Here is a 12,516-nt window from a genome sequence, read left to right on the forward strand (position 1 = left end):
AGCACTGGTTGGGCCTCAGCTCGAGACTGTGTTTGGTTCTGGGCAACACACTTTGGGAAGGATGTCAAGGCATTGGAGAGGATGCAAAGGAGATTTACCAGGATGGTACCAGGAATGAGGGACTTCAGTTATGAGGAGAGGTAGAGAAGCTGGGATTATTGTCCTTGGAGCAGAGAAGGTTAAGAGGAGACTTAATAAGAGTTTTCAAAATGATGAGGGGACTCGATAGGGTAAACAAGGAGAAACTATTTCCACTGGCAGGTGGGTTGGTAACCCAAGGGCACCGATTTAAAATAGTTGTTAAAAGAAACAGAGGAGAGATGAGGAGAAATGTTTTCACGCATTGAGTTGTTCGGATCTGGAATGCATTGCTGAAAGGCTGGTGGAAGCCGACTCGATAACAACATTGAAGAGAGAAGCAGATAATTATTTGGGGAGGACAAGTTTGCAGGGCTGTGGGGAGAGAGTGGGGGAGTGGGATTGATTTGAGAAGCTCTTTTCAAAGAGCCGACACAGACACGATGGGCCGAATGGCCTCCTTCTGTGCTCTATAATTCTGATTCCTAGAAACGGTTTTGTACGGAATTGAAGTTGGACAGGAGCTGAAGCTGCCGTACGGGAGCCATGCACCATGGGAAACAGGGCCCATCATACGCATGCGTACACCGGCGGCGCTTTGGTAGTCGGAGCGCATGCGCAAACCGCGTGGTTTGCTGGTCCGCGGAGGGACGCGCTGCTTGAGGTAAGAAAGCGGGAGCAGAATGGCGGAAGGGAAAATGGGGAGAAATCCAGGGAAATTGGCCTTTTAACCGAGCTTTTGGGGTACAGCCAATCCCTGTCAGAAAGACGAACTCTGAGACACAATCCTGTCATGAAGGGGGAGTTCCAGTGTCGGTTGCTGCGTTGAGCCGCGAGTTTGTAATTCGGGCGGTGGGGGGAGGGTTGGATGCCGCCATTTTGTTTTCAAACAGTCGAAGAAACTAAATTTAAGGGCGGAGGAGAAAGGCATTACAGAGAAAAGGATATTGGAAGAATAAGAAAAGAGGCGCCGAGAGAAGTGAAATTGGATTGGAAGAAAATTATATGAGTAATCTGGAATAGAGAAAAGACCACAGAATAGAAACTGGGATGGCAAACGGTGGAGGGGGAAGATAATCAGATACAGGGAAGAGGGGGAGAATCAAAACATAATTTGTGGTAAATAATAAAAAGCAGAGTGAGGGATACCAAATGGGGTGACAGTGAAGGTTTTGAAAGTGGGTGGAAAGTCTGATGCGAGAGAGACCAGGGAAGAAATAATAACTTGCGGTTATACAACAACAACTTGTATTTATATAGCTCCTTTCAGATAGGGTGGGGTCCTGGAGTGCTTGACAGGAGCAAAGTTTGACCCCAAGCCAGGAGGAGAGGGAGGGCGGAGGTGACCATTATAAGTACGAATCAAAAAGGAAGGTCTTTAGGCGGGATTTGAAGGTGGGGAGGGAAGAGGCTGAGGGATTAAGGGAGAGGGTTCCACAGTTTTGGGGTGTAGTGGCTGAAGGCATGGCCACCAATGGTGGAGTGGAGGGGACGAGGGATAAACAGGCGGATGGAGCCAGCCCAGCGGAGGCAGCGGGTAGGCAAATGAGGGGTAAGCAAATTGGATAGTTAGGAAGTTAGGGTTGTGATCGGGGTACAGAGATTTGTGTGGGTGAGAATCTGGACAGCAGAATTCTAAATTAGTTGAATTTTGTGTATCGTGGCACTGTGGAGACCAGAGAGGAGAACATTGGAATAGTCCAGCAAGGAAGTGACGAAGGCGTAGACCAGGATTTTGGCTGCTTTTGTTGTGAAGTGTGGGTGGAGGCGGGCAATGTGACAGAGGTGAAAAAAAGCGGTCCTGGTCAGGGAACGAATGTGGGGTAGAAAGGAAAGCTGGGGATCGAACCTGACGCCTAAGTTGTGCACGAGTTGTAGCTCAGTGGTTAGAGGTCAGTGGTAGAGACCGGAGTTCAATTCCAGACAGGGCGAAATCTTGGTCAAGTTTCCTTACTCCACACGCCTAATAATAATCCCTCCAAAACCAAAACTAAAAATTGGTCATTTTCAATCTACAACTGTTTGTGGGACATTGCTGTGCGCAATTGGCTGCCGCGTTCTCCCACAAATATACAGTCAATTCACTTTACAGTGTGTTCTGTGAAGCGCTTTGGGACGTAGTCCCGACGTGAAAAGTGCTATTTCAAATGCAAGGATTATTATGAGTTTGGAGAGTCTAAGGGAGAGCCCTGGGAGGTTGAAGTGTTCAGACCGCAGGAGAGAAGACATTCACGGGAGCTAAACAGTATGGCTTCTGTCTTGCTGACATTCAGCTGCAGGAAATTTGCACTCACCCAGGCTTTGATGTCCGTGAAACAAGCTGACAGGACGTGTTGAATGAATACTTTGCTTTCGTTTTCACAGTAGAGGAATTGGACAAAATACCAGTGGTACAAGGCAACAACAGCAACAAAATTACATTTGTATAGCGCCTTTCGCGTCGGGAGGACGTCCCAAGGCCCTGGACAATCAGTGTTTAGGACCCGAGCTGGGAGTTGGGATTGGAGAGGCCAGGGGGTAAAGGTGGGTGCTCGAAAACACGGTCGAAGAGGAGGGTCTTGAGATTGGTCTTGAAGGAGGCAAGGCAGAGGGACTGCAGGGTGGAGCTTCAGAGGATGGTGGGAGAAGATGCGCCCGCCAATGGTGGGGTGGGCGATGTGCGAGACGTGAAGCAGGCCAGAGCCCGCTGAGCCGAGTGAGCGTGCAGGATGGTGGGGGTTATGATGTCAAAGACGTAGTGGGGAGCGAGGCCATGGAGGGCTTTGACGGTGAGTACCAGGATCTTGAACCGTATCCTCTGTGTGATGGGAAATCAGTGGAGTCAGACGAGGTTGAGGGTGATAGGGTCATGGAGCCTGGTGCGGCAGAGTCACAGGCTGCAGAGTTCTGGATGCTCTGCAGCCCATGGAGGGAGGAGTTGGGGAGGCTGACAAGCAAGAAGTTTGCATAGTTGAGCCTGGATGTTATGAATGTGTGTCTGAGGGTTTCGGCGGCCTGTGTTGTGAGACAATGGCAGATCCGGGCGATGTTTCAGAGGTGGGGAAGGCAGACTGAGTCATGGCACGGGTGAGGGGTAGAAGGGATAGCTGAGGGTCATACAAGACGCCAAGGTTCCGGACTGGCTTAGTAAGGTGGAGTGTGCATCCATGGATGGTGATGCTGTCAGTGCTTGAGCTGTGGAGGTGCTGATGGGAGCCAATTAGGGGGCCTCGGTCTTGTTTGCATTCAACTGAAGAAAGTTAGCTCCAATCCAGGACACGAAGTCTGACAGACATTCTGTCAGGACAGCAGTGGTCCTGGAGTTAAGGGTGGAGGCAGAGATGTACAGTTGAGTGTCATCTTCATATATGTGGAAGTTGACCCCATGTCTGCGGATGATGCCACCAAGAGGGAGCATATAGATATTGAAGAGGAAGGGACCAAGGACAGCCCTGAGGAATGTTGCACAAGGCGGTGCGGCGGCTAGATGAGAAACCGTTTGTGGCGATAAATTGGAGCGGTGTGAAAGGTATGATCTGAACCATTCAAGGACAGCACCATGAAGGTTGAGGTGAGAGGAGAGGGATGATGAAGATAGGGTGGTCAATGGGGTCGAAGGCAGTAGGGAGGTCAAGGAGAATCTAAAAATAAGCCAAAGAGAAGTACTAAATGGATTTAATATAAATAAAAATTTGGTAATGGAGAAAAGAATGGGACTAAAGATAGACAAATCTCGAGGACCTGATAGATTCTCCCCCAGGGTATTAAAAGAAGTAGGGGAGGAAATTGCAGATGCAATAGTCATAATTTTCCAACGCTCTCTATATTCCGGAATTATGCCTTTGGATTGGAGAACTGCAAATGTCATTCCATTATTTAAGAAGGGAGGGAGGGAGAAACAAGGGATACAGACCTGTCAACTTAACTTCAGTTGTGGGAAAGTTGTGGGAATCCCTCATCAGGGACAGAGTGATTGAGCACCTGGACAAGTATGAGCTAATCAAAGAGAGTTTTGTGGACATGAAAGGCGCAATACAAATGTAATCTTGTTGTTGTGAAGGGAAAACAAAAGGCAAAAATACTGCAGATTCTGGAAATCTGAAATAAGAACAGAAGTCACTGGGAAAACGCAGCAGGTCAGGCAGCAACTATTTAGAGAGGAAAATTAGTTAACCCAGCGACTTTTGGATTTGTGAAGGGTAGGTTATGTCTGACAAATCTAATTTAATTTTTCGAGGAGGTCACTAACGTGACGGATAAGAGAGACATTTCAGATCACTATTTCATCTCCCTTAACTCCTCCATCCCCCTCCCTGCCACCCACCCCACGTGCATCTCCTATCGACCCTGGAGAAAAATCCCTCTCCATGCCTTCTCCACAGCCCTGGAGGCATCTGCACTTCTACCCCTCTGGCCCTCGTGCAATGACTTACATTACTTGCAATGGTCACCCTGCTAAACAACTCCCTCTCGGCCATCCTTGACACGCTTGCCCCCGTCATCTTCTGCACCACCTCCTATTCGCACAAATCTTCCTGGTACACCAGCCACCTACGCTCCCTCAAATCTCAGGTGCGCTTTCCCGAACGCATCTGGTGCAAATCCAAATTAACGGTTCACCATCAGATCTGGCAGGACTGCACAAAGACCTACCGCTCTGCCCATGCCTCAGCTAAGTCATCCTTTTATTCCAGAATCATCTTGGAAACTAAGGATAACCCCAGACTCCTCTTTTCTACCATAAGCCAACCTTTCCACCCTCCCATGCCTCTGCCATCCTTTCCTTCAACACCAAATGCGAGGAGATGATGGATTTCCTTGAGTCCAAAGTTGAGGGGATCCGCTCTGCCGCCGCTAGCCCCTCTACCGCCCCCACTCCACCTCCCATTCCTCTTCCAGGCCCCCATCCCTCCTTCCATACTTTTGATCCTGTCTCCCCCTATTCGTTCACCTACATAATTTGCCGTATGAAGCCCACCACCTGCTCCCTTGATCCCATCCCTAACCCTCTCCTCACCTCCCATCTCCACCTCCTTGCCTATCTACTAACAGATCTTGTTAACATCTTCCCTGTTCACTGGCACTGTACCCATTCCCCTAAAGACATCGGTCATCACTCCTACCCTCAAAAAAAATATCTTTTGACCCATCTCTGCTATCCAACTACTGCTCCATTTCAAACCTTTTCTATCAAAATTTATGGAACAAGTCGTCGCTACCCAGTTTCGCTCTTTCCCAGCATTCCTTCCATGAACCCCTCCAATCTGGGTTTTGTGCACATAGACAGCCCTGGTCAAGGTGATAAATGACATTCTGCCCACCTGCGACCAGGACTCTCTCTGTCTCCTCGTCCTTCTCCTGCTTTCAGTACTGTTGACCACTCTATTCTTCTCCACCTCGGTGGTTCTGTACTTGCCAATCCTACCTTCCCACCATCTCGTGCGGTGTTTGTCAGGGCTCTGACCTTGGTTCCCTCCTCTTTACCCTCTACATGCTCCCCCTTGGTGACATCATCCGCAGACATGGGGTAAATTTCCATATGTATGCGGATGAAACCCAACTCTATCTCTCTGACTCCACCCTGAGCTCCAGGACTACTGGCGTCCTGACCGCCTGCCTGTCTGACATCAGGTCCTGGACGAGAGACAACTTTCTCCAACTCAATGTCAGCAAGACTGAGGCCCTCCTGATTGGCTCGCGCCAACGCCTCTACCCCTCAGGCGCTGGCAGCATCAGCCGCCACTGCTACACACTCAACCTCACTAATCCAGTCAGGAACCTGGGTATCTTGTTTGACCCAGAACTGTCCTTCCTCCCCCACATCCACCCCATGACCGGCACTGCCTATCACCACCTCCGCAACATTGCCAGACTCCGACAATGCCTTATCCCTCAGGCTCCCGAAATCCTCACCCACGCATTCGTCACATCAAAGCTCGTTTACGGGAACTCCCTCCTCATCGGCCTTCCCAACTCTTCCCTTCACAAGCTGCAGATCATCCAAAACTGCAGCTCGTGTACTCTCACACACCAGGCTCCGTGACCCCATCGCTCCCACCCTCGCCCAACTCCACTGGCTCCCCATCCCACAGAGGATCGAGTTCAAGATCCTCGTCCTCACCTTTAAGGCCATCCATGGCCTTGCCCTCTCCTGCCTCTCTGACCTGCTGACTCCCTACCAACCTGCCCGCTCCCTCCGTTCATCGGGCTGCGGCCTACTCCATGTCTCCCGCCCGACCCTCCCTACCATCAGTAGCCGGGATTTCAGCCTCTGTCCCCACACTCTGGAACTCCATCTCACGGTCCCTTCGCCTCGCTTCCTCCCTTGCCTCCTTCAAGGCCGGTCTCAAGACCCTTCTCTTCGACCGTGCCCTTGGTCTCCCTCGCACCTCTCCGCCTTCCCTCACCCCCACACCACCCCTCCCCCATGTTTGGGCCCCGACACCTGACTGTCCAGCGCTTTGGGACGTCCTCCTGACATAAAAGGCGATCTATAAATGTAATTTTGCTGTTGTTGTCTGCAACAACATCAAGAACAAGATTACAATTGTATAGCACCTTTCATGTCGGTAGGTCTGTACTTCGTGGTCACCAACGGCTTCTCTAGCCCCCGCACTGACACGTGTGGTGTACCTCAGGGCTCTGTCCTCGGTCCCCCCTCTTCAATCTATACATGCTCCTGCTCGGCGATGTCATCCGCAGGCAAGGGGACAATTTCTACATGTATGCGGATGACATGCAACTCTATCTCGCCTCCTCCATCACCTGGCCCCAGGACGATTAATGTCCTGGCTAATTGTCTGTCTGATGACAGAAGCCCTCCTTCTTGGCTCTCGGCAGCACCTCCTCATCTCTGGCACTGACACTATCACCATTCATACCTGCACTCTTCACCTCAACGAGCCAATCCTAAACCTCGGTGACCTTTTCGACCCTCAGCTATTCTTCAAACTCCACGTGTGTGCCGTGACCCGTTCCACCTTTTCACAACTCTGCAACATTGCCTGCCTCCGCCACTGCCTCTCACCGCTGGCCGCTGAGACCCTGATCCACGCTTTCATTACACCCTGGCTTGACTATGCCAACTGCCTGCTCACTGGACTTGCCAACTCTTCCCTCCACAAGCTGTAAATTAATCAGAAGTCTACAGCTCGTGTCGTCTCCCTCACCAGGCTCCAGGAACCTATCACCCCTGTTCTTGCCCGGCTTCACTGGCTCTCCATTCCTCAGAGAATAGAGTACAAAACCCTTTTTCTTACCTTCAAGGCTCTCCACGGTCTTGCTCCACCCTATCTCTCTGACCTCATAACCCAATATCAGCCTGTCCGATCCCTCCGCTTGGTGGACACCAGCCTGCTTCATGTTCCCTGCACTTCTGGCCCCACCATTGGGGGTCGGGCATTCAGCATCTCTGCCCCCACACTCTGGAACTCTACTTCGCACCCCCTCTCTTGTTCAAGTCCCGTCTGAAGACCTTCCTCTTCGACTGTGCCTTCATCCAATCTCCCATCCCCAGCCCTCCTCCCCTTCTGACCTCAACTCCCAGCTCGGCTCCAAAACCCCTGATTGTCCAGGGCCCTGGGACGTCTTTCCGACGTGAAGAGCGCTATACAAGTGCAATTTGTTGTTGTTATGGATATCGTCTACATGGACTTTTGGAAGACATTTGATAAGATTCCACACAAGAGGTTATTCGCAAAAATAAAAGCGTATACAATCGGAGGTAGCCTTGCGATGTGGCTTGGTAATTGGTTGGGAAGCAGGAAATGGAGAGTAGGCATAAAAGAAAAGTTCTCTGATTGGCGGTATGCGACAAGTGTTGTTCCCCAGGGATTTGTACTGAGGCCTCAGCTTTTCACCATAAATATAAATGACTTGGATGAAGGAATAAAGAGTTTTATGTCCAAATTTGCAGGTGACACAGTAGGAGGCACAGTAAATTGTGTAGATGGGAGCAGGAAGTTACAAAGGGGCTTACAAAGACAATCTGGGGCCTCAGCCTCAGTGTATTGGATATCACAATCACAGACAAAGCTTTCTCCGATTACCATTTTATCTCCTGTAACTCTTCAATCCCGCCACCCCCACCGCCACCTACCGCCCCTGGAAAAAAATCTCCCTGCAATCCCTCTCCTCTGGCCTGGAGTCATCAGAACGCCTACCCCTCTGGCCTACCTCCCGCACTGATTTATCCTTGCTCATTCTACTCCACAATTCCCTCTCCACCACTCTTGATGCCCTTGCCCCCCTCACCTCCTGTACCGCCTCCTAATCACAAACCTCACCCTGGTACACCAGCCACCTCCTCTTTCTCAAGCATGCCATACCTGGCTCAAATCTGATCTAACAGTCCACCCGGCAGATCTGGCTGGACCATATCAAAACCTACCGCTCCGCCCTTGCCTCCACCAAATCGTCCTTCTACTCCAAGATAATCTTGGAGGTGGAGGACAACCCCATTCTCCCCCACCAACCAACTTCTCCGTCTGCCATCTCACGCCTCGCCCATTCTCTCCTCAAACTGACTGTGAGAAGATGCTGGATTTTCTCGAGTCCAAAATTGAGCTGATCCAATCAGCTGCCTCTGCCCTCCCAACTGCCACTCCCGCCCCATCTCTCCCCATACTCTGACCCTGACCCATCCCTCCCTCCATATCTTCGAACCTGTCTTCCCCTCCTCTCATCATGACCATATCCAGCATGAAACACACCACCTGCTCCCTTGACCCCACCCCTCTCCTTATCTCCCAGCTCTGCCTCCTCCCCTCTACTCTCCGACACCATCAATCTCTCCCTAACATCTGGCACAGTTACCATCCCCCTAAAAACAGCTATAATTACCCTCGTCCTTGAAAGAGTCGTTGCTTCCCAGCTTCACATCAGCATCCATGGATGCACACTCCACCTCACCAAGCCAATCAGGAACCCGGGTGTCTTGTTCAACCCTCAGCTGTCCTTTCTCCCCCATATCCGTGCCATGACCTGCTTCTGCCTTCCCCCACCTCCGCAACATTGCCGGACTCCGCCACTGCTTCACTCCTCAGGCCGCCGAAACCCTCATGCATGCATTTGTCTCCTCAAGGCTCAACTATGGAAACTCTTTGTCCGTCTCCCCAACTCTTCCCTCCACAAGCTGCAGATCATCCAGAACTCTGCAGTTCGTGTCCTCTCCTACACCAGGCTCCGTAACCTCATCACCCCCACCCTCGCCTGGCTTCACTGGCTCCCCATCCCTCAGAGGATAGAATTTGAAATCCTCGTCCTCACTTTCAAGGCCCTCCATGGCCTTGCCCCCTCCTACCTTTCTGACCTGATAATCCCTTATCAATCTATCCGCTCCTTCTGTTCAGCTGGCTCCGGCCTGGTTCATGGCTCCCGCCTGACCCGCCCTACCATCTGCAGCCTGGCTTTCAGCCTTTCTGCTGCCATCCTTTTGAACTCCATCCCACAATGCCTTCGCCTTGCTCTCTCCCTTGCCTCCATCATGGCACGACTCAAAGCCTTCCTCTTCGACTGTGCCTTCAGCCTCTCTCCCTCATCCCAACCCTTCCCCCACGCTCGGGTCCTGATCCCTGACTGCTTTGGGACGTCCTCCCGACGTGAAAGGCGCTTGACAAATGTCATTTTGTTGTTGTTGGAGATAGATTAAGTGAGTGGGCAAAACTGTGGCAGATGGAATTCAGTGTGGGCAAGTGCAGCAAAACAGAATATTTTCTAAATGGTGAGAAACTAAGAACTAAAGAGGAGCAAAAGGATTTGGGTGTCCACGTACACAAATCACTAAAAATAAGCTCACAGGTGTAAAAAGTTTAATAAATGCAAATGGAATGTTAGCTTTTATCGCAAGGGGGCTGGAGTATAATATAAAGGAGAGCTGATGATGCTTCAATTATATAGAGCCTTGGTCAGAACCCACCTGGAGTACTGCGTTCAGTTTTGAGCACCACACCTCAGGAAGGCTCTGGAGGGGTGCAACGCAGATTCACCAGAATGATACCGGGGCTAAAAGGGTTAAATTACGAGGGGAGGTTGCATAAACTTGGTCTCTATTCCCTTCCCTTGACTTTGGAAGGTGATCTGATTGAGGTTTTTAAAATAATGAGGGGATTCGATAGAATAGATGCAGAGAAACTATTTCCTCTGGTAGGGGAATCCAGAACAGGGGCATAATCTAAATGAGTGCTGGACCATTTAGGAGTGAAATTAGGAAGCAGTTTTTCATCCAAAGGATAGAGGAAATCTCCCCCCCGCAGGCTCCAGGGGCTAAATGGCCTACTCTTCTTTATATGACATCAGCAGACTGGGAATCGCAGTTGTAGAAGTAGATTTGTTTGTCATCCGCATACATACAGAAGTTGACTCCATGACTGCAGATGACATTGCCGAGAGGGAGCATATAGATCAGGTAAAGAAGGGGGCCAAGGATGGAGGCTTAGGGTATACTGCAGGTGACCGGGCGGGGGTGTGAGAAAAAAACATTTGCTAGATGTATTGTTGACACTTAGTTAAGTAGGACTCGGAACCATGAGTATGCGGTCCCACTAAGGTGAATGAGGGAGTTGAGGCAGTGGACGAGGATAGGAACATAGAAATAGGCGTAAACCATTCAGCCCTTTGAGCCTGTTCCTCCATTTAATTAGATCATGGCTGATCTGTACCTCAACTAATCCTATCAATTCCAATTTTCCACTTTCTCTCCATATCCCTTAATACCTTGATGGCGTGATCAACTCTGTCGAACCCAGCGGGGAGGTCCAGGAGAACGAGGAAGCAGAGAGAGGACAATCCATGTAAATGTCCTAAATAGTTTTACAAAGGGTAATTCAAAGTTAATACAGGCAAATGAGAAAGTGAAAAGGTGGGATTAATCTAAAATGGCAGAGGGTTGGGAATCCGATAGAGGAAAGGGCAAGTGTATTGAGTAAACTGTATGGAGGGAGGGGTGGTGGACAATAACTTGCATTATTGTTATGCACAATATCTTGGACCACTTTACAGTGGCAAGGTAGCAGTGGACAAAAGTGGAAGAGGTAGGATTGAAAGCATGATTTGAAAACCTGCCAGGGAGGTTGTGAGACAAAGGGAGAGAGAATGAAATAAACCGTGTACAAATCTAAACTAGGGGAGGGAGTTCAGATGAGGTCAAAGGACAAGGAGGTCACTGTAGCACAATTCACATTTATATGCTCTGCCATTTTTGCTCACGCTTTGCAAATGTATTGAAATGGTATGATCACAGACTTTATTGATAGGGTTTCATGTTTCATCTCATTTTTGCTACCCTTGTTGGTGACAGTGTTTTGAATATGACTGACATTTATGTCGGGTTTCAAGGAAATCCAATCTGTTATGTCTGCTAACTTGGGGATGGGAAACAGTTCTATTTCCTGCTGAAACTGTTTGGAAAATAACTGTCCTAGTATTCAATTTGATATTGGCATTGGCCAAAATTAATTTCTGTGTCGTTACCTAGTTTGAGTGAAGTTTTAAGTATGGTAAGGAATTATTTAGATACTAAAAGGTGCATTTAGAACAGCTTTAGATATTCACACTCAACAGTCGTAAATTGCACTTTAAATATTTAGTGATTTGGAAATTGACTAAATCAAAAGGAATTTGTTTCAAAACATATGTAGGAATTAAAGATCACCAATCGTATGTGACCAATCGCCTCTCTTCTCTGTATGTGTCTGTTTGTGAGTGTCTGTGTGAGTGTGTCTGTATCTCCTCTATGTATGTTTGTTTATGAGAGTGTGTCTATGTGTGTATGTTTATGAGTGTCTCTGTGAATGTGTACATGTGTGTCTCCTTTGTGTGTGTGTGTGTGTGTGTGTATGTCTCTTTGTGTCTATGAGTGTGCCTGTTTCTCCCTCTGAAAATGTGTCTGTCTTTCTGTATCTGTGTGTGGTACCTGGCCTTGAGAGGCAGGAGGTGTTGAGCTCCTGTAGCCGCACAGTCGGGACACTGTTCCTGAGTATCTGTTTTTTGGTGGATTTCCAGGCCGTTTGGGCCTGCGCTGGTGTTTCCCCTCCACCCACTCCCCAATGAACCACCCAGTTTTTGTTGAAGAAGAAATTAATATCTCATGTTATTTCCTTATGTTTAGTTTTTTATCAATAAGTGAAAAANTATAGGTTAGCATAAAATGCACAAATCAACACTCTGCAATTTTCCACAAAATTTGTCAAATACCCCCACAATTTAACACAAAATTTAAAAATTTCCCCACAATTTTCGCAAATATTTCTGCACTTTTCTATTGGTCCAGGGCCAATTGTGGAAAGCATTTTATCTAGCTTTGTGTACATCCAAAAAGATTCCGGTGACACATGCTACACTGAACTTAACTGAGTCACATTTTAACGAATATCCTTGTGGCATGACAATAAAATATATTCTCTGTAATATTTGGTTTGTGTCTGTTGCCTCTCATGCTGCCCATGCACTGGTTGATCAGGT

At 48.9% G+C, this 12,516-nt stretch overlaps 1 protein-coding gene across 3 annotated transcripts in view; it reads left to right on the top strand.

Annotated features, from left to right (window-relative positions):
* The first annotated feature begins 699 nt into the window (after nt 1–699).
* LOC103177265 (matrin-3) overlaps nt 700–12,516 on the top strand; it is a 44,589-nt gene continuing 32,772 nt past the window's right edge. For all 3 annotated transcript variants that reach the window (XM_007891350.2, XM_007891351.2, XM_007891352.2), the window contains exon 1: nt 700–742. The gene's annotated coding sequence lies outside the window, so the exon portion shown is untranslated. The remainder of the gene's footprint in view (nt 743–12,516) is intronic.

Source organism: Callorhinchus milii, unplaced genomic scaffold (assembly GCF_018977255.1).
Source record: "Callorhinchus milii isolate IMCB2004 unplaced genomic scaffold, IMCB_Cmil_1.0 Scaffold13, whole genome shotgun sequence".
Taxonomy (NCBI): domain Eukaryota; kingdom Metazoa; phylum Chordata; class Chondrichthyes; order Chimaeriformes; family Callorhinchidae; genus Callorhinchus; species Callorhinchus milii.